General features: G+C 41.5%; 1 non-coding gene across 1 annotated transcript; it reads right to left on the bottom strand.

The window, feature by feature from the left end:
- Positions 1-19,748: 19,748 nt before the first annotated feature.
- On the bottom strand, positions 19,749-19,852 carry LOC115513236. The gene has a single exon (XR_003968640.1). It is a non-coding gene; the product is annotated as a small nucleolar RNA U13 (small nucleolar RNA).
- Positions 19,853-19,954: the final 102 nt, after the last annotated feature.

Below are 19,954 nucleotides of genomic sequence, written 5' to 3'. Positions count from 1 at the left end.
TTCCATTCTTAAAAGTTGGCTTCCTAGAGGTCTGCCTTAGGGTGGGAATCCCGAAACAAACAGTGGCAGTGAACAACAGAGGGGACTGGCCGCTTTCAAAAGACAGAAGAGTTATCAGGAGAGCAAGTTACAAGATGGTGGCAATTCTGAGGGAAAAGTGGACAGGGAGGGTGGTCTCGATGGGGTAGAGTCGTATTTTGGGAGGACACTGAATGCTGGCTGTGGCTGTATCAATTTGTTCGGCTCTGGAAACACTATTTTTAAAATGCATCTCTTCTCAAAATCATATTGTTTGCCTAGATTTAGTCCATAACTTGGTCATTTTCCCATGGGCACACATGTCAACTTTCCAAGTATTGAAAAGCAAGTGGGAAAGCACTGATTAACCTAGTATAATATTTACTATATAATAACATATAATGTTAACAATAATATTAATAATGTTTACTATATGGCTTATAGTAAATAACTTACATATATACTATTTATAGTAAATGTATATATACTATATACAGTAAGATATATAGTAAGATTATATAGTAAGATATTTAGTACTTGTAATATACACTATCATATTTTATGTATTATAACATGAATAGTGAATAAAAGGGAGGGTTTCTTGACATAATATACATATATTACACTATAATATATTATATATCACTATATGTGATATTATTTTATATAATATAAAATTGATGCAAACAGAGCTAACTTCACATAAACAATGTAGTATTAGCTCTCAAGTTCATCAGTCCAGTTCTCTTAAATAGAGTTTGTTCTTAGAATAACTGGTAAATTTCAAATATAGAAGAAAAGAGGAGTCTCATGTAAAAGTGCATATGAATAATTTCTGGGCCTTGTTGCTCTCTCTCTCTCTCTTTTAAAGAAAACCAGATCTTTTTTTAAATTTTTTTTAATGTTTACTTATTTTTGACACACACACACACACACACACACAGAGCATGAGCATGGGATGGGTCAGAGAGAAAGGGAGACACAGAATCTGAAACAGGCTCCAGACTCCGAGCTGTCAGCACAGAGCCCGACGCAGGGCCTAAACTCACAAACTGCAAGATCATGACCTGAGCTGAAGTCTGACGCTTAACTGACTGAGCCACCCAGGTGCCCCAAAGAAAACCAGATCTCTATTATTACTCACAAAAACAGTCATTCCCAGTCCTTAAATGACTTAACAGAATCAGGAATTTGACATCTTGTTCATATAAAGATTCAGAAATACCATAGGGGTCTCAATATTGCCAGAGGCTAAAAAGATTGAAAAAAGAATCCTACCCAAGTAATATACAATAATATAGCAATTTTAGCTCAGAAACAGAAAATGTGTGCTAAAAATAAAATAACATAGAGATCAATTCTTAATCATATCCTAAGAGGGGGGGAAAAAGGATAATTATCAGATATTACATATTCCAAATAAAAAGATGAAGAAGAATTTGGGAGACCAGGTTATAGTTTAACTCTCTGTGGTTCTTAAACCTACAGGGAAGAAATTGAAGCTCTTCTGAGAAGGACCACAAGCAACAGAAAGGATTGCCGAACTCTCATTTATTTGGGTGACCTAAATCCCCAGACACCATCACCTCTGCGTATAAATGAGGACATGCTAACAGGAATGTCCAAATGACAGTGGCTCTGAGGCTTTGCCAAGAAGGCAGGACCTCACTGACTGGCATTTCCCAGGGGGTGCCTCACTCGTGCTCCCAGCTCATTCCATCGGCTTCATTCTGTAGACAACATTGCCCTGTTTCGCACCCGCGCTGGCCCGTGTCCTGAATTTACAGAGATGCCTTGGAGAAGCTCTGCGCTGTACTGTTTGGAACAGCCATTGGGAAAATCTGATAATGATGCCCCAGGGTACCACCTCCCCTGCCCACCCCCACCTTATTCACTATTACGATGCATCATTTTGTCCTTTGTACCTCTGATGATTCAAAGTAGGATTCATGATAGAGCCTTCATATCGTCCTTATCTTTCTTCTTTCTTTCTTTCTTTCTTTCTTTCTTTCTTTCTTTCTTTCTGAGAGAGCATGAGAGGGGCAGAGGGAGACAGAGAGAGAGAGAGAGAGAGAGAGAGAGAGAGAGAGAGACAGACAGAATACCAAGCATGCTCCACTCTCAGTGCCAAGCTTGATGTGGGGTGGATCCCATGACCATGATCATGACCTGAGCCAAAATCAAGAGTTGGGCACTTAACCAACTGAGCCACCCAGACACCCCACATTCCTGTCTTGATCAAGTATCTTTTCTAACACCTAGCCAATTCTTGGCACACATGAGATGTCCAATAAATATTATAATATAAATATATATATAAATATAAATATATTTAAGATGCTTGTCCAAGGTCATCTAAGCAGTGAGCCAGCAGAGATGGGGTCTGATTTGACACCAATAGTCTGCTTTGAGAGTCAGAGCTCTCAACTCCTCTTGAATCACTTCTTCCAAAAATCCCAAGAGGTGGGGTGCCTGGGTGGCTCAGTCAGTTAAGCATCTGACTTCTGCTCAGGTCCTGATCTCAAGGTTTGTGAGATAGAGCCCCACATCTGGCTCTGCACCAACAGCTCGGAGCCTACTTGGGATTCTCTCTCTGCCTCTCTCTCTGCCCCTCCCCCGCTTGTGTGCATGTGCATGCTCTTTCCCCCACCACCCCCGCCAAAATAAATAAACTTTATTTTTATTTTTTTTTTTATGTTTTTTTTTTTTTCAACGTTTATTTATTTTTGGGACAGAGAGAGACAGAGCATGAACGGGGGAGGGGCAGAGAGAGAGGGAGACACAGAATCGGAAACAGGCTCCAGGCTCCGAGCCATCAGCCCAGAGCCCGACGCGGGGCTCGAACTCACGGACCGCGAGATCGTGACCTGGCTGAAGTCGGACGCTTAACCGACTGCGCCACCCAGGCGCCCCAATAAACTTTATTTTTAAAAAGTCCGGTAGGTAGAGGAATCCATCTTCCTCCTCTCTATCCCCTCTCTGCTTCAGGTTCCTTTGGCAGAAATCATACCCTATGAAAACAAATAATAATAATAATAATAATAATAATTAATATAATTATCAATTATATTATATTATATCATGTAATATATAATATACAATATAATATATTAATATATAATAGAATTATTATCATTAATACAATTATTAATTATAAATAATGTAATAATAATAATTATTATTATAACATCCTATCTTCCTCCCTTCCTCTCTTCCTCTCTTCCTTCCTTCCTAAGTTCCATGGAACACCTACACCCACCATGCCAGGCCCATGCCAGGTACCAGAACCACAAAACTGAGAAAAGAACTAGTCCCTTCCACAGAATCACGGTCTGGTAGGAAGAACAGAAGGGTCAACGTCACTAACAATTTACCCTAAATAAGCAAACCTCAATGGAAGCATCTGGTAAACCTCAATGCAGATAATGCTGGCAGAAAGAGACAGAGACCAGCAGAAAACCGAGTTCATGAAAAAATTAGGAAAAAAAAAAAGTCTAGTCCAAGTCAAGACTGACTCCCGGCTCCTGAGGCTGCCACAGCTCACAGGTAGGGAATAAACAGCTGCCAGATATTCCTCAGGAATAAGGAAAAAGAAAGCAGCAAAATTGCTAGGTTTCAAGTAAATCTCATCAGGTTTTACGGAGAGGACCAGAATAGAGGAAAATGGATCACATAAGCAAAGAACTGAAGGGGAGAACATTTAGCATTACACTAAGCAGGGTAATGTATCATTTTCTGGAGGAATTTTTTAAGGGCAAAATTCAAGATTCTATTTTGGTCTGGTATTTCTTTAGTGGCATTTGTTTTGTGCATGGCTTTATGGTTTAAGAAAGGCCACATGATACATGTAAGAGGAGTCCCTTAGTGGGATGGTAAAAGGGGAAATGCACTATCCTTACCAGAGGTCAAACCAAGGCCTGGGAAACACTTGTCGGTGGGGAGGGAAGGAGGGGGGCAGGGAATGAGAGTCCCACTTCTCACCGCCACGTTTCATTAAGGGGAGGCACTATAACGTTATAAAGCAAGGTGTTGGAAATGCCACATTAGGGCTCACTTTACAATTTACTGGCTGTGTAACCATGGGGCAGGTATATAAGCTTTCAAAGTCTTAATTTTTATCATCTGTAAAATAGAAACGATAGGACCTCCTTCGTAAGTGTTTACTTGCTTGTTGGTTTGTTTTGTAATGATTAAATGAGATTTTGCCTATACGTAGACCTCTTGGTTCTGGATCTATAGTACCGCGAGCTATCCTTGGTTGTGGTGGTGATGGTGGTAGGGAAAGGGGTGGTTCTTTACTATTTATTCCCACTGCAGCTGTCTTTAGCTCTCTATTTCAATAAGTATAATAATTCACTCAAACTAAAAAAAAGAAAAAGAAAAAGAAAAAAAAGAATTAATAATCTGGGACCCTTTAGACATAAGTGCATTCTCAAATGCCCCTTTAAGTCAAAATGCCAACCCATATATCTGTCTTTGGCAAGATTTGTGGCAGTTGCTTTTCCATAAAGTTGATTTAAAGGCTTTGGCGACATGGTCCAAATGTCTCCAATCTCTTCTTAATAAGGTTAGGCACTATATTTAAACCCTCACTGAATCCATTGATGTTTTCTGCTTGTCGGAATAAGGCTTACTTAATGTTGTCTGCCTGTAAGTACATATGAAACATTGGTTTTCAGCTCTGGGACTGCTAACTCGAGAATGTGAAGTTCTGTCCCTCAGTAAGTGGATGAACTACCATCACAAGTTTCTAAGAACTACTAAGGCAGGGAGGGGGTATACTTGCCGTTGGGTGTTCACAGCACCTGGAATGTTCCAAGCAGTAGCTCGGTTCCCCCATCCCTACTGGGACACTGGTGGCCTTGCGCCCCACACTCCCTCCCTTAAGCCACCCTAGAAAGAGTTGCAGTGGCTACCGCCATCTTGGTCAGAAGGGTCATGCCAGGATATCAACTGCAGCATCTAATTACGACTACATCAACCTCCCTGAAATTACTTCAACCCAAACCGCACTGACAGGAAGGGGAAATCCAAGAATAATCCAGATTTGAGCAAAGAAACCAGGAAGAGGGTCAACATTTTGGAGAATTCAATATCAGGGCTTCCTACACAAGGAAGTAGCAAATTTCTTAGCGAGCAAATGCTATTAACATTCTCCTTAAATTCGACGCTTTAACTCGACACGACACAGAGCGTTTGGCATGGGCTGCATTTCCTGTCACAATTTATTTTGGAGTTAGAAAATGTTTTTGACTCAAAAACTAACTGAAAGCCCACTTCTCTGCTGTCATAAATAAAATCATCTCGCCCATCTCAGTAGGACTTGGGGCCTATCCAAGAGCTGCCCACAAACTAGAGAGAGATGAATAACTTTTGAAAAGGGAGAATACCCGCTGTAGAAAGAAGGACTGAGGGTACAGCTTTCTCCAAAGGATTTGGAGAAAGTGGCTGGAGGCAAAAGATGGCCTCTGAGTTATCTGACAGACTCTTCCTTCCCATTTCAACCTCCTTGGAGGGTCAAGTCACAATGTGGACAACCTAGTGGGGTAAATAAAGCAATTCGGTTGTCTCTGTAAGTGCCAAAGCCCTTCTTGTGGATTACTGAAGGCAGGAGACACCTCTTAGGCTTCAGAGACCCAGCAGGATGGTTAACACTGAGCTTCCTGGCAGAGTTCTTCGAACACAGGAGACTCTCAGTAAATGCTTGACTGATGAAGTATCACATCTGCTGTTGTTAAATGCGATTTCTGCATCTTTCTTATTTATCTGTCAGCTTTTATCACTGTTGAAGCATCTCTTCAGAGACCATTAAATTTTCCTCAACTTCATTATTTCATGGCCAAATTTCTCACGGAGCCACTGGCACCATCTCTGGTGCCTCATGATAGTCTTATTTACACCATATACCACACTATGCTGTATCGGCCTTTTGCCCAGCTCGGCTACCCTTCAGCCAGGGAGGGGGGACTCAGTCTTGTTTATCATTTTCACCCGGTGCCTTGTGTAGTAGACATCATTTCGGAAGCGTTCTGTAAATAGCTATTCCATAAACAAAGTCTTATACCCAAAGTTAAAGCTTTGTGTTTCTGCAGCATTTAAACTTATATCTATCAATTAGAAGAGTCCTGAGGGGGGTGGGGGGAAGGTTGTTTTCACCATGAATCAAAACTGGATTGTGCAATCTGCATGAAACAAACCACGTCTTAATGCTTACCTTTACCTTCTATTGTGTGCTATTCTCCTTCCGGCTAATTTTGCTGCTAGAAGTCCAGGAGGAGAGCAAAACACTTTAATTATGTCTCTTTGGCAAAAATGTAAAACAAAAACCATAGTTTTTAAGCACACTTTTTTTCTTCAGGTGCTGTTTTGTTTTGCTGTATTTTGTTTAATGGGTGCTATTTCCTCTTTAAAAGTCAAGTCTAGAGCGCCTTGGGCTTTATGGTACAAGAATACAAAATATCTTTCTTCAACATTTTGGCAAGTATTTGTTGAGTTCCTATTATTGTAGGACACCGTTCCAGGAGCTAATGAGAGAGATGGAAAGATGGACAAAATTGCTGCTCTAACTGAGCTTAAATTCTAGTGAGGGGGAAATAAGCAATAAGCAAATACACAAGCAAATGTCATGAAATAGTCAGTGTTGTAAAGAAAATAAAATACACGTATGTCCAAAGTGCAAAGCTTGCACAGAACTACTCTGGAATGGGTGGTCAGGGAAGGGCAATCTAGAAAGGTGACATTTAATCTGAGACCTGAAAGAGCCACAGGAGTCAACCCCTGAACCAGGGTTGTCCCTGGGCAGAGACAATTGACAGGAGATCCCAAGGTGGGAACATGCATGTTCCAAGGAACAGGAGATCATCTTCTGCTGGCCTGCAGGCTCTTCCTAGGTAAGTGCCATAGACCAAATGTTTGTGTCAAAATTCACATGTGGAAATCCTAACCCCCAATGTGAAGATATCAGGAGGTGGAGCCTTTGAGAGGTGATCAGGTTATGAGGATTGAGTGCTGTTATAAAAGAGACTCCAGAGAGCCTTCTAGCCCCTTCCACTCTGTGAGGACACAACCAGAAAATGGGCGGTCTTAGGAACCAGAAAACAAGCCCTCCCCAGTCACAGCCTGCTAGCATCTTGCTTTTGGATTTTCCAGCCTTTAGAAATAAGTGTCTGCTGTTTACAAGCCACCTAGTCTATGGTGTTCGGCCAGAACAGATTAGACAGATTAATCTGCTGTACTGATTAGGACAGTAACCACACGGAGCTGACTGCCAGGGCTAGCTCTGGGTTTTCAAGAGACCTTGGCTTCACCAAAGGCACTGTAACAAAATCCACCGAACAAATCCACATTGCACATCTCCGTTTAGGCAGGCAATGGCATAAACCAAACTTATTATCCCCCTGAGATCATCAGATCATCAACAACCTTCACAATCTTTCTGTTCCTGGAACTTGAAGACTGGAATAACCATCTTCCTTACTTCTATGTGTGTTCTGTACAAACACACCACACACACACACACACACACACACACACACACACACACACACACGGTTTCAGAAGGGCATGATCTTCTTTGAGGATCCTGACTACATTTCTGTTACTTTTTTGTTTATGCTGCACAATTTAGCAGTAGAGAGGCCAAGCAGCCCCGGAACTCTCTGTCCTTGCCTTCCTTTTCCACACATGCACACATGCCTGCTCTACATATTCATATTAACTTAACCCCTTCACATCTGATCCAGTTTGTCCAACCAGTTTGTCTCACAAGTGGATTTTCCTGGGAGGCAGTGGCTGGTCTGTGGCCCCAAAGATGAGCAGAGGAGGCTTACTCATCCTGTACCACCCCTCAAGGAAATGCAGAACCACCAGACTTTAGCATCACTAAGCAGGTAGGGTTTTGCTTCCCACCCATGGGACTCGCCTACAAAGGCTACGGAGGGCTTTTGCCTTAAAATTGCATCCTCAATAGTTTATCAACATGTATAAATTGAGAAGAACTGTTGGTGGTGCTTTCCCTTGTTTTCCCATTTCATCTTTGCAGCAATCCTAGAGGCAGGTGCTACTCTTGCCTTCTGGAAGAGGTAAGGGCGGCCCAGGGAGGGTCTGCAAAATTACTTCTGGTCACACAGCCCATCACTTCCCGTTTGAGCTGGGATCTGAACTGAGAGCTCAAGAAATCCGCTTTTCTTTGCTTCGGGGTGCTGCCCAGGCTCATGGCAGCCTTGTCTGGGCTCTCTTGTGGGCCCTGCTTTCTTCTCCCCAGGGGCTTGGCCATTTGGTTCCTGGGTTTGTTGATGGGATTTTGCTTGCTCTGAAACTGCTGTAATTTGGTTCCTGAGGAATCACTTGAATCACTGAAAACATACAATAGGTGGCAAGGGAGTGAGAGATGGTGGAGGTGGAGGTGGGGAGGAAGGGAGAGAGAAAGAAGAAGAAAAGGAAAGCTCACATTTATGGAGCTCCTGCTACATCCCAGATATTGTGCATGGCTCTTTACAAGTAAGGGATCGCCTTAAAATTCTCCACCTCCCAGCCCCAGCCCTTGCCTCATAGTGTTACACTGATTCCCCAGGAATCTAAGGTCTGCTGGCCCATGGAAAATCCCAAAAATCCCAACTACTAACTGGAAACAGCAGCCACTCAATGATTTATTTTTATTTTTATTTTTTTAAGTGCCTCAGATTAGAAGTCCCTGGGAAAACAGACTTGCTGCTCTTGGGCACCTCTCTGTGGCCACCGCAAGAACATTCCAGAAAAACCATTAAAATGCATTGCTGAGCTGCTCAAAGGAACAATAAACCCTTGGCTTTCTTCTTGTCTGTCCTTTCTGCCTCCTGTTACTTGAAGACTATAAATGGTTAACAGAAATGTGCTTCTTAAATATTAGTGACTGTCCTCCAACATAAATATATGCTGAGAGGCTTTGAAATCATAAGAGGTCTGAGCCACAGGCCGCTCTGCCAGTCAGCTGCTCTCTGCACCTCAGTTTCTTTGTCTGTAAACTGGGACCAACAATACCTACCCTTTCGGGATGTTGTGGAGACAGATGAAATGATGCATGTCCAAGTATCCAACTCCTTCAGTGATTAATAAACGTTAGTTCCTTTCCTTTCCTTCTTTACTCTCTACACAGCATGATTTCCATAGGCAAGTCTCACGTTGAACACTCTCAGATGAGAATAAATGTTGCTTTTTTTCTAAGCTCTGGCCTGAGTCTAAGGGAACAGCAAGCACATTTCTAGGAAAACCAAAAAAAAACAACCAACCAAACAAACAAACAAAAACAAAAAAAAGGGGGGGTGCTGGAGAAAAAGTCTGTGCGAACTGGGTTAGCTGCAGGGGACTTTCAGAGAGAGAGGTGATCCCAGATGAAAGAGCTGAGTGAAAGGAAGCGTTTATGGCATGCCCTTTTGGGCAGGCTTTCAACAAAGGGTCCTGCCTAGAGCATTCTGAGCTGGCTGCTGACCGGGGCTTCCCTCTCCCCTCCTCAGCGAGCAGGTCCCCTGCTGCGGCAGCCATGTTTGAGGGCCTTTCATGTGCTTGCCTCAGCAGGAGAGGCAGCTCTCTGCTGAAAGGGCCAAACACAAAGGAGAAGGTCCTTATTCTCTTGTGTTTATTTTGTTGACTGCTGCAGCAAAACTCTACCTGTGGCTACCTTTCACAACAGAGTTCCTTCCTGCTTTTAGCTACAGGAATATTTCCAAAGCAGACGCTAACACATGCTATTGCCCAAAGCACATATTTGCATGCCTCTAAAGGAACTAGAGGAGGACACCAGCCTCCCAAGAAGCCATAAGAGGGAAAACTAGGACCAGATTTGTTCTCCTGTCTGGTAGGGAGGGAGAGAAGGAGTCCTCAGGGAGGGAGAGCCCTCTGTGTGTCCCCAACCCCTCTGCCTTTACCTTTGCCATCTCCTTGAAAAAGAGCATGGCCTTTGGGTACAGTAAGGCCTGGGTTTGAATTCTGCCTTGTTATTTGTGGGCTCTGAGGCCCGGGAGAAACCACTAACCCTTGGCTGGGTTTCAGTTGCCACATCTGTGAAAGAAAGCCCTTGACTTTGTGAGAAGAAAGTATAACAAATGCAAAAACCTTGCAGAGTTAATAGAACATAAAAGATGCTCAATTGGTTATTTTTTTAATTAGTGGGGGAATGATATTAAAAAATCGCTTCCTAGAAAATGCATACGCTTGTGGTGTATTAGTATAAAACATGTTTAAAGCAATTAATAAGAAGCACATATGCATTAAAAATATATTGAAGAACGAACTCAAAAATGTTGATTAATTCTGGGTCACAGAGTCTAAGGCAATTTTTATTGCTTCATTTCTAGTTACCTATATTTTCTCATTTTTCAGCAATGAACATGTATTGCTTCTACAATAAAAAGAAGAGAGAGCTGAAGCTATATATGAATCTTAATAGTCCAGAAAAATGTTCAGGATACTTTATTGTAAACAAAAGCTTGGCTATGCATAATACCATACTCTGATATGTGTAGATGACACATCGAAATTGCAGTGAGGATGTAGACTAAAACGCTTATAATCTCTGTGTGAGGTAATTGTAGGTGCTTTTAATTTTGTCTTTTTTTATGCCACGTTTCCTACATTTTTATATTAGCTCTTAAAGCCCTGAAAGGAGAACAATTAAATTGTTTTAAGAGCATACAAAAAGAAAACAGACATTATTGATAGGAAATAAACATCTTATACGTATATAAGTTAATAGAAAAAGATATATGGGTCGCTAAGCCTGCAGCAACAATGGCGAATAAATAGCATATTCAATATCCTGTGATATCCCCAAATCACCTTGTGTCTGGCCTCAATGCCTTTGCTCACATGCTTTTTCTGCCCAGAATTCTTTCCCCTCTGCGCATTCCCTCAGTACCATGTACGTAAGTCTCTGGAAAAGGCTACAGCATTTTACTTGCACTGCTTTGTTCACATAACCATCTTCCCTCCTAAACTGTAGGAACCAAGTCTCATGTACTTCTTTATCATAACACCTAGCAAAGTGACTAAAACATAATATGTGCTCAATAAATGCTGTACAAGTAAACACATTTCTTAATGTGAATCCTGTCTCATATCTACTTTAAGGTCTATTGATCTCAATGCCTGCCAGTCTTAAAAATCTGGTTATTGGGAAATTTTAGGCCAAAATTACAGTTGTAAGTCTCGACAATTCTACGATTTCAAGTTCTTTCAGGATCAATCTTCAAAGGGGATTGTTATCTCTGCTTTTGTTTATGTTAGGTTATTCATTAGTGTTTTCTAATTTTGGGTTATGAGCTCATCTTTAGCTAATTCATTATTGCAGAGTTGTTTGAATTGGGAAGATGTTGTATTCCTATATATTGAATTTTTTATCTGCTATTTAGAAGCACCGGGGGTATTTAAAATGATGGATTTTGGTATTACCAGCTTGGAGCTTCCTGAACTAAGCAGGAATTTTACATTGATTCCCTCTGAAACCTGTGACAGGACAAACCTCTAGTTCAATGTCTTTGTTCTTTCCCCATCCAGACGCCAGACAGATATACCTTCCTTTATGCCAAGGAAGGATGCCTTTATGTTTATATATTTTTGTTTTTTTTTTTTTCCTCTTTAACACACCAGTTAAAGGCTACAACTTCCTGATGAAGATCCAAGAACTTACTTCCTATCCCTTCCTGTCTATAAGATGTCACCTTCTTGCTTACAAAGTTACCAAGCACCCTTACAGCTTCTGTACTTATAGCTCAAACTCACTATTCTAGTTTTCAGTATTTCTTCATTTCAATTGTTATTCTTCTTGCAGATTTGCAATGAAAACTGTTTTTGTTAAATCCTGTACAATTTTGGGGTATTTCATACTGGGAAAATATTTGGGCTTTCTAATCTACCATAATACATATTACTAGAAAATAGAAGTGATAACTTATTATTAAGATTACATTTTGACCCAATAGCTGAGGTTGCTTAACCTAGTTGAATACTTAGGAAATGAGATTTGAAGCCTCTATCAAAAGTGTTTCATTTACACCTATGCTGGTGATGAAAGATACTTCAAGAAATATAGGCTTCATTTTCCATTTTGTAGAAAACGAACGGAAGAAAAACTTATACTCACATGGAAAAGTAATTTCTAAATTCTTCTGGCTCAACACCCAGAGTATTTATGTCTTGTAGCACTATTTCTGGGACATTTATCCTTGACTTTTTCCTTTCTTTCAGTCTACTCGGCCAATTTGTCAGCAAATCCCAATGGCCTTCTCTTCTAATTGATTTTGAGTCTGGAATTTTACACTCCCACTGCTAACACCATAATCTAAGCTACCATCCTCACAAGCCTCACTTCGGAACCTTCTGGTTGATCACCATTTCTAGTCTTACCCTATACTGTCTATTCTCAACATAGCCAAACAAGATAGATGACATCAAACCTGTGAGCTATATTCTCCCGTTTAAGGCTTCCCCTAATATTTCCATAAAATGCAAAGTCCTTTCCGTTGTCTATGTGACTGGCTCCTGGCCTCCTCTCTGGTTAGAGAAAGAGGGGTCCAGCTATTGTGTAACTAGAGTTGAGAGGAAGGGAAGAATATTGTTGGCTAGTTATCAGAAATACTTCTTGGAGAAAATAGTCAAAGGAGTGCTGTTCAGTTCAGACTGGCCTTGTGTGGATACCCATTTGTTTTACAATGATTGTTTCACAATGGGGGCACTGAACTCCCTTACCCTTGCCCCACTGTGGACTGCACCAGCAAACAATCACAATAATCTCTTGACCTTGCTTTTTGTTGCACTGCCCTAAGGGTAGTCCAAGGAGCATGCACATCTTTCATCTGCCCACTAAACTAAATATATGACCATCTTCAAGTAATGAACCACAAGGACTGGACATCACTATCCCTTCTATCTGCCAATGGCAGCTGGAAAAACTGATTGGCCTTCTAAAACAGCTAAACTTTGTTCTAATATTGAGTCTCTGGTGTGTTCTAATGCTTTAGGATCAAAGTGGTTTATTGTTACAGAGCTAACTTGGAAAAAGAGATTTCCCTTTGAAATTAGAGAAGCAATTTCTTCTGTCGCCACCACTGTGCTGATAGAGGTCATGATGCAGGGCTTGAACTCCCGAACCAAACCACGAGATCATGACCTGACTCGAAGTCGGATGCTCAACCGACAGAAACACCCAGGTGCCCCCAAAACAGTATGTTTAGCTTAACATCACAGAGAGCAGAAGAGGATGTAGGAGAGTCAAATGTACCAAGTTCAGTGACATGAAAGCTAAGTATTAAAATTGAAGTCATATAGTTAAGAATTCAGAAACTGAATTATTTAATACCAAGCGAAATAAAACAAGAGGAACAGAGAGTGGGGTGTTTGAAGCCATGTTTTCAAATGCTAGTTAGCATTTTAAACTATTCCATGGTTGTCCTTAGCAATAAGAAAGGGCTGGGCCAGTCCTAAATGGCTTACCTATGTTAGGGAGTAACCTCACGGGACCCCTCTTCTGACTCTTCCTAGCCCTTGCTGGTCCCCATGAAATATTTCTAAAGCATCTGCTCTGCTCTGTTTGGGAATTATTCTAGATGTTTCCTGCCCTTGACACTCAAACTTTTCTCTCTGTTGGCAGCTGGTTTTACAATCTTCATTCTTTTCCTTGGATAGAGACTAGCCCTGCAAATTGACCACCTAGATAAGTCTGCTTTCTTTTTTTCCCCTCCAAAAGTGTCTGCATGTGGGGTTAGCTTAATATTTTTTAATCAAGATTTATTTAGTCAAACACATTAGTCTTATACACAGAGTAAATTCAACCCTTGGTATCAGAGATAAATGTTGAGTTCCAATGATCTCCAATTGTGGGACTTCATAGTAAAACCCTTACTCAAATTCATGTTATGGGTGTTTTTCCATGGCAACAAATGAAATAAAAATCTTATACTACCTAGAAATTAAAGAAAAGGAAACAGTTTACTCATGAAATTTACTATAAAGTAAACTACACTTCTAAAACACTATCTTAAGAATTATATTTCTATCCAATTTCCATCTGAGTATGATCACTTGACCGTAGCAGTGAAACCACATGAAAGAAAATTCAAAATTACTTTAGAGGAGAAACAAAAAATTGGCAGTGTTTCTGAATCAACAGAAGAGATTTGTGAGTAGCAATGACACATCTAGACTCCCTAGAAATCAAATTAGGAGGATATAATTTAGTAGCAGGATTCACATTTATATAAATGTACATTTATAAAACACTACCCTAAGATTTAGAATTCTTTCAGACTACCACTAGAGCTATTGTATAATCACTTTGAAAATAGCAATAAAACCAAGGGAGAAAAAGAAATCAAAATTACTGTACCAAGTCCAAGAAGAAAGACAAAAAAAATTCTTTGGTTGTTCTGGATTATTCAAATGGGTTTGTTAACAATAACAAAAACATTAAAACAAAAGCATACTTACAAATAGAATCAAAAGAAAGCAATTTATAAGATTGACATTTAAATCATCTACAAGTATAAAACATTACCCTAAAAATTATAATCCTACCAAGCTTCCAGTGAGCCAAAAGACAGCCTTCATTTTTACTTGGCACTTTTAAAAAAAAATTTTAATGTTTATTTATTTTTGAGAGAGAGAGAGAGAGAGAGAGAGAGAGAGAGAGAGAGAGAGAGAATGAGTGGGGGAAGGGCAGAGAGGGAGGGAGACAAAGAAACTCAAGCAGGCTCCAGGCTCTGAGCAGTCAGCACAGAGCCTGATGTGGGGCTCGAACCCACAAACCATCAGATCATGACCTGAGCCTAAGTCAGACGCTTAATTGACTGAGCCACCCAGGTGCCCCTTTACCTGGCACTTTCTTAAAACTGTAGATTCTGGGATCCGTTAGTTAGTTTCACAAACTAGTTGCAATAACGCCAGGTTATTGCAAGCAGCTCAGAATAATATGGTATGGCAACCTTGGCCTGGCCTTAATCTGCTTCTCCTGAGGATGGGATCATTCCTGACACGAATGATCCCATCCTCTGTCCGCCCCCCCCCCCGCCTCTCCCCCTCCCCTGTTCTCGCTCTCTCTCTCAAACATAAATAAATGTTAAAAAATTTTAAACATACTGTTTTTGACTCCAACAAGAAAATTCTTTGTTAGGTTCTTCCTGGGGAAGCCTACTTTTTTCTGACTGCCCACTTCCTTACTCAATACCCTTAAATCCAGGTTAAACACTCATTATGTCCTTTATTCTTTTCAGGTTAGGTGGGCTCCTCATGAAATAAACGATCCTGTTATGACTACTGCTTGGATCATTTTCATTCTTGGTTAATTATTATGATTTCTTGATGACAAAGATTGTAGGACTACCATCAACACTTTTCTTCACGGTAGAAAAAACACTACTTCATATTGTATATAACATTTCATCTGATCTCTAAAGAGGAGTAGAGGAGACTTGGTGTCCAACAGCCTCTAGGCTGGGCCCACTACATGATCCATGAGCCGGAACCAAATATTCTTCTCTTTTAGACGATGTCTTCCAAAAGAGCAACCAAAATGAGGTATATCTGGGGATCGTCGATTAGATCTTTTCCAAATGTAACGTACATGTGTATATAAGGTTGTACTCAGTGAATACTTGAAAAATGTGCAAATCGTTCTTCCATACCTGTGCATCAGCTGTATTCTTCACAGCAACAGAGCTCAGTTAAATGCAACTGCAAGTAGGTTACTGTAAGGTATTCAAGATAAATTGCTTCTAGTCAGTTTTCCTCTTACTATAAGTGCCTGTTTGATTTTGCCTGTTATTTTTGTTAAAGTTTGTATGTTGCATTTAAAAAAATTTCATATTATATATTTCATATTATATACATTTCATGTTATATATAATATTTCATATTATATATATTTCATGTTATATATAATATTTCATATTCAAAAATGAAGGCTGTCTTTTGGCTCACTGGAAGCTTGGTAGGATTATAATTTTTAGGGTAAGGTTTTATAATTTTAGGTATTTTCCCAATTTATAGAAAACAGGATCTGACACTGCAGTTGGTTGAGATGTCTTTAAAAGCTCTTAATTTCTATCAGTTCTCCCTCCACCCCATTTCTTCCATGTGAGTTATTTCTTGAAGAGACTTCGCTAAGTTGTGGAACTTCCCATATCCTCGTTTGGCTGATGATACCATCGTAGTCTCTTTTCATCTGTTTGTCTGCCATATTTCTTGCCATTTATCTGGTAGTTAGATCTAGGAGTTTGATTAGATGAAGGTTCAATTTTTGTGCAAGAGTATTTCATAGATGCTGTGTACTTCCTATTGCACATGGTATCTGTGTGTCTCACTCTTCGCGATGCTGTTAAGATAAATCAGTGGGTTCAGGTTTTTTGGCTCCATCCAGCCATTTTGTTTCCCACTTACATTCCACCTCATACTTTTTAAATTTTTTATTTGTAAGTAATCTCCATGCCCAGCATGGGGCTCGAACTTACAACCCTGAGATCAGGAGCCACATGTTGCACCCACAGAGCCAGCCAGGTGGCCTCCACCTCATACTTTTAATAGCCATGCTGTTAAGCCATTGTTGCCTTGTCCCCGTGCTTCATTAGGAGTTGTGAAGAGTGAATCTCTAATTCTAACCTTTCTGTTGCATTTATTATCTTTTCAAACTATTTGGGTACCCCGAAATAACAGCAGAATAGAGACTTGATTTTTTCCTCTTATTTACCAGTTTTCCAAATAAAGAGTTAGTTCCTTAGGTGATACAAGGCTAAGCAATGAGGGCTTTAAAAAAATATTACTACATATTCATGGATTTCTATAGATATGTTAAGATCAAATCAGTCATTATTCTTTCTTGAGCCCAAACTATTCCATCTTTAGCCAAAGGGTGCCCCTTTCTATTTGCTCTTGGGTTCTTTTGACAAAACCTCAGTAGTATTTGATTGCTACCTTGATTTCTGGCCTAACAAAATGTCACAGGCTCATCTTACACAATCCCTGCCCTGGTTCTGAAATCAGTCATTTCCTAAAAGGGTCTCTGTTCCTCTTCAGGGGGCAATGGCATTTAGATGATCCATTTGGACACTAGGGCTGCTCATAGCCAAGAGATTGCCATTGCTTCTTGGCCTTTTCAGTGGACACAGCCTGCATACATGCATTTTGTAGAAAGAGAAAATTTAATCATGAATTCATACTACCATTGCCAATTTAAATTTTCCATTCTACAACTTATCCCTCACATCATTGATTTTGATACCTTTATCTTTTCATCTCTCACTGAAGACCTTGATTTCCAACAATATCAATTCAATTATTTACTATTTTATTTATACATATATATAATACAAATACACGCAATAGCATGTAAATAACAATACCAGTATTATTACTAACAAATAGTGTTATTAAATGCAGCTTGATTTCTTGGCCATTTTTTTTTTATCCTTAAGATGTGTCACACTAAGATTATGTAGTCAAAATAATGAGTTTTAAAGTCAGTTTCTTATATTTCCATGCAGTTATGTCAGTAACTCCTGATATACTTTGATTAATGGCTTTTTTTGTCCTTTTGCAAAATGCTTTGCTATTTTCTTTTAAAAATGTAGCATGTAAACCATTTACATGATTCCAAAGTCAAACTATAAAACACAATATATGAAAATAAGTCTAGCCCTTATTTCCATCTCTTACATCCTGTTCTTCTTATATGCAACCATTTTTATTAGTTGGTGATTTATACTTTCATTGCTTCTTCTTTAAAATGTAAGCAAAGCACACATCTTTCTTCGAAGGAAGGCAGCGTATACAGGGTCCCAGTCTTGCTTTTTTCACTTAAGGTATCCTGGAGTTTGGTGGCCTTCCACAGAGATGGTCTTCATTCTTTTGTAAAGCTTCACAGAACTGCATTGTGTGGATATACCGTGGTTTATTCAGCCAGTCTTCTGTGGATAGACAGGTGAGCTCAACAAACGTTTCCTGCATGGCTAAATTGTGCCAGGCACTGGGGATAAAGACATGGTCTCTGGCCTCAGGAAACTCAGAGTGAAGAGGGGGAGGTGTCTGCAATACAGGTACTTTGCTCACAAGGGAGGGAGATCTTGGATCCACTTAGCACAAGCAGTGGGTAGAACAGGGAAAAGAGGCTGACTCACAGGAGGGACACAGTAAGTCTACTGACTGGCATCTTGCTCCCACACGGGCCTTAATATGGGAGAATCCCCTTGGGATGAACTAGTTTTTGTCAATGTTTGAAATTACTTAGAAAATCATGAGAGCCACCAATTGGTCGGAGAAGACAAGGCCAAATGAAAGACGCAAAGAGGAAGGTTCCTAACCACAAAATTCCCTCAAAAGAGGAAACGTAAATTAATACATAAGCTGTGGTTTAACAACTAAAAGCTACTGCCTGTAGAGAATGTAACACTCCCCAGAGCTTGCTCTAACCCTAACTAACCCTAACCCTATATGACACATATATATAACTTCTTTATTTTTCATAACAATCCTAACAAATAGGGGCTATCATTTCTCACATTTTACCGTTAAAGAAATTAAGGCACAGAGAGGTTACTGGACTTTTTCTCCAAGGTCACACAGCGAGCGAACAAGGAAGGGAGCAAGGAAGACATCGCAGATAGGACACCCGCAGATAGTGCCCTCTCCCAGGTGGGACCAAAGTCCTCTAAGTCTCTCCGGATCCGAACCACTCCCAGGGGAGGAGAACCTCCCTCCCTCCCTCCGTCGCTGCAAACATACACCCCACGATCGGAAAACCCCACAGGGTTTTCTCTGGATTCTCTGGGGTGGGGGTGAGGGAGCAGGAATCCCAAAGGCAGGCGGCGACCTTCTGGGTGCGTGGCGGAGGCGCGGGGCTGCTAGCCGAGGCTCCCCCTCCGAGAAGCAGCCAAGCCTGCTCTCCGACCCCTTCCGGTGTGCGACGCCCATTTCTCCGCGCTGCCGCTCCCGCCTTGGCACCAATCAAGTCTGCTTCCCGGGCTCCTACGATGCGGGGGAAACTACCGGAAGTCACGAACAAACTCCCGAGGACAGCCAGGCACCGTTAACCGCCGCTGGGGAAGCCCAGGTCACCTGGGCACAATTCTACCCTCTGGGAACCCGCAGCTAGGGGACAAGCAGTGCCGACGCAACATGACACGGCGAGACAGGACACGTTCTCACACTGGGCCATGGTTGTCCAACCCGCCCCGGCTGTCTAAACCGAACCAATGACGGCTAGGTGGTTGTGGGCCCCCAGCTCGAACCCGCAGATTGTCGAGGCCCGGTGGCTCGCTCCCGGCGCCGCCTGCCGCCCAGACCCAGTACTGCGCGCGGCCACACCGCAGCACAGGGCGCTCACACTCGAGAGGCGCCGCCTGCCGCCCAGAGCCCAGTACTGCGCGTGGCCACACCGCAGCGCAGGGGGCTCACACTCGAGAGCCGGCCCCCGGCGCGACCGCGCCGTCCGAACCACTCGTCTTGCTGGAAGGCCCCCCGCGCCGGGGTGGGGGTGGTCAGACTTCAGAAGTCCATCCTCGCCGGACACTGGCAACTGACTCCCCGCAACTCACGGGTAGCCATTTAAAAACGCCGGCTCCCGGCTACTAACACCTCGTATGGAACTAGAAAGCTAGTGCTCGAATCCAACTGGAAAATCAGCCTAACAACCTGCAACCAGAACACCGACGGATATAAAGAACACTAACTTTTTGTATCATTGGAAGAGTAAAAGGATCCTCCCAAGTTCACGTCAGACGGGTAATGTGCCAGCGTCGTAACAAGGTTTAAGGGTGGCACATGTCACACAACGGCGTGAACACCCAATCATCACGCTTATGAACTACAAAAGGATCGGGGCGCGCTTCCTGTTAAGGAGTCCCGAGGATGTCCCACTGACTTTTCAGAAAGGGTGACATACATAGTACTTATACACTTAGTCTCAACCGTAAAATCC

Source organism: Lynx canadensis, chromosome B1 (genome assembly GCF_007474595.2).
Source record: "Lynx canadensis isolate LIC74 chromosome B1, mLynCan4.pri.v2, whole genome shotgun sequence".
Taxonomy (NCBI): Eukaryota; Metazoa; Chordata; class Mammalia; order Carnivora; family Felidae; genus Lynx; species Lynx canadensis.
This window is presented reverse-complemented; position numbering and strand designations above follow the sequence as displayed.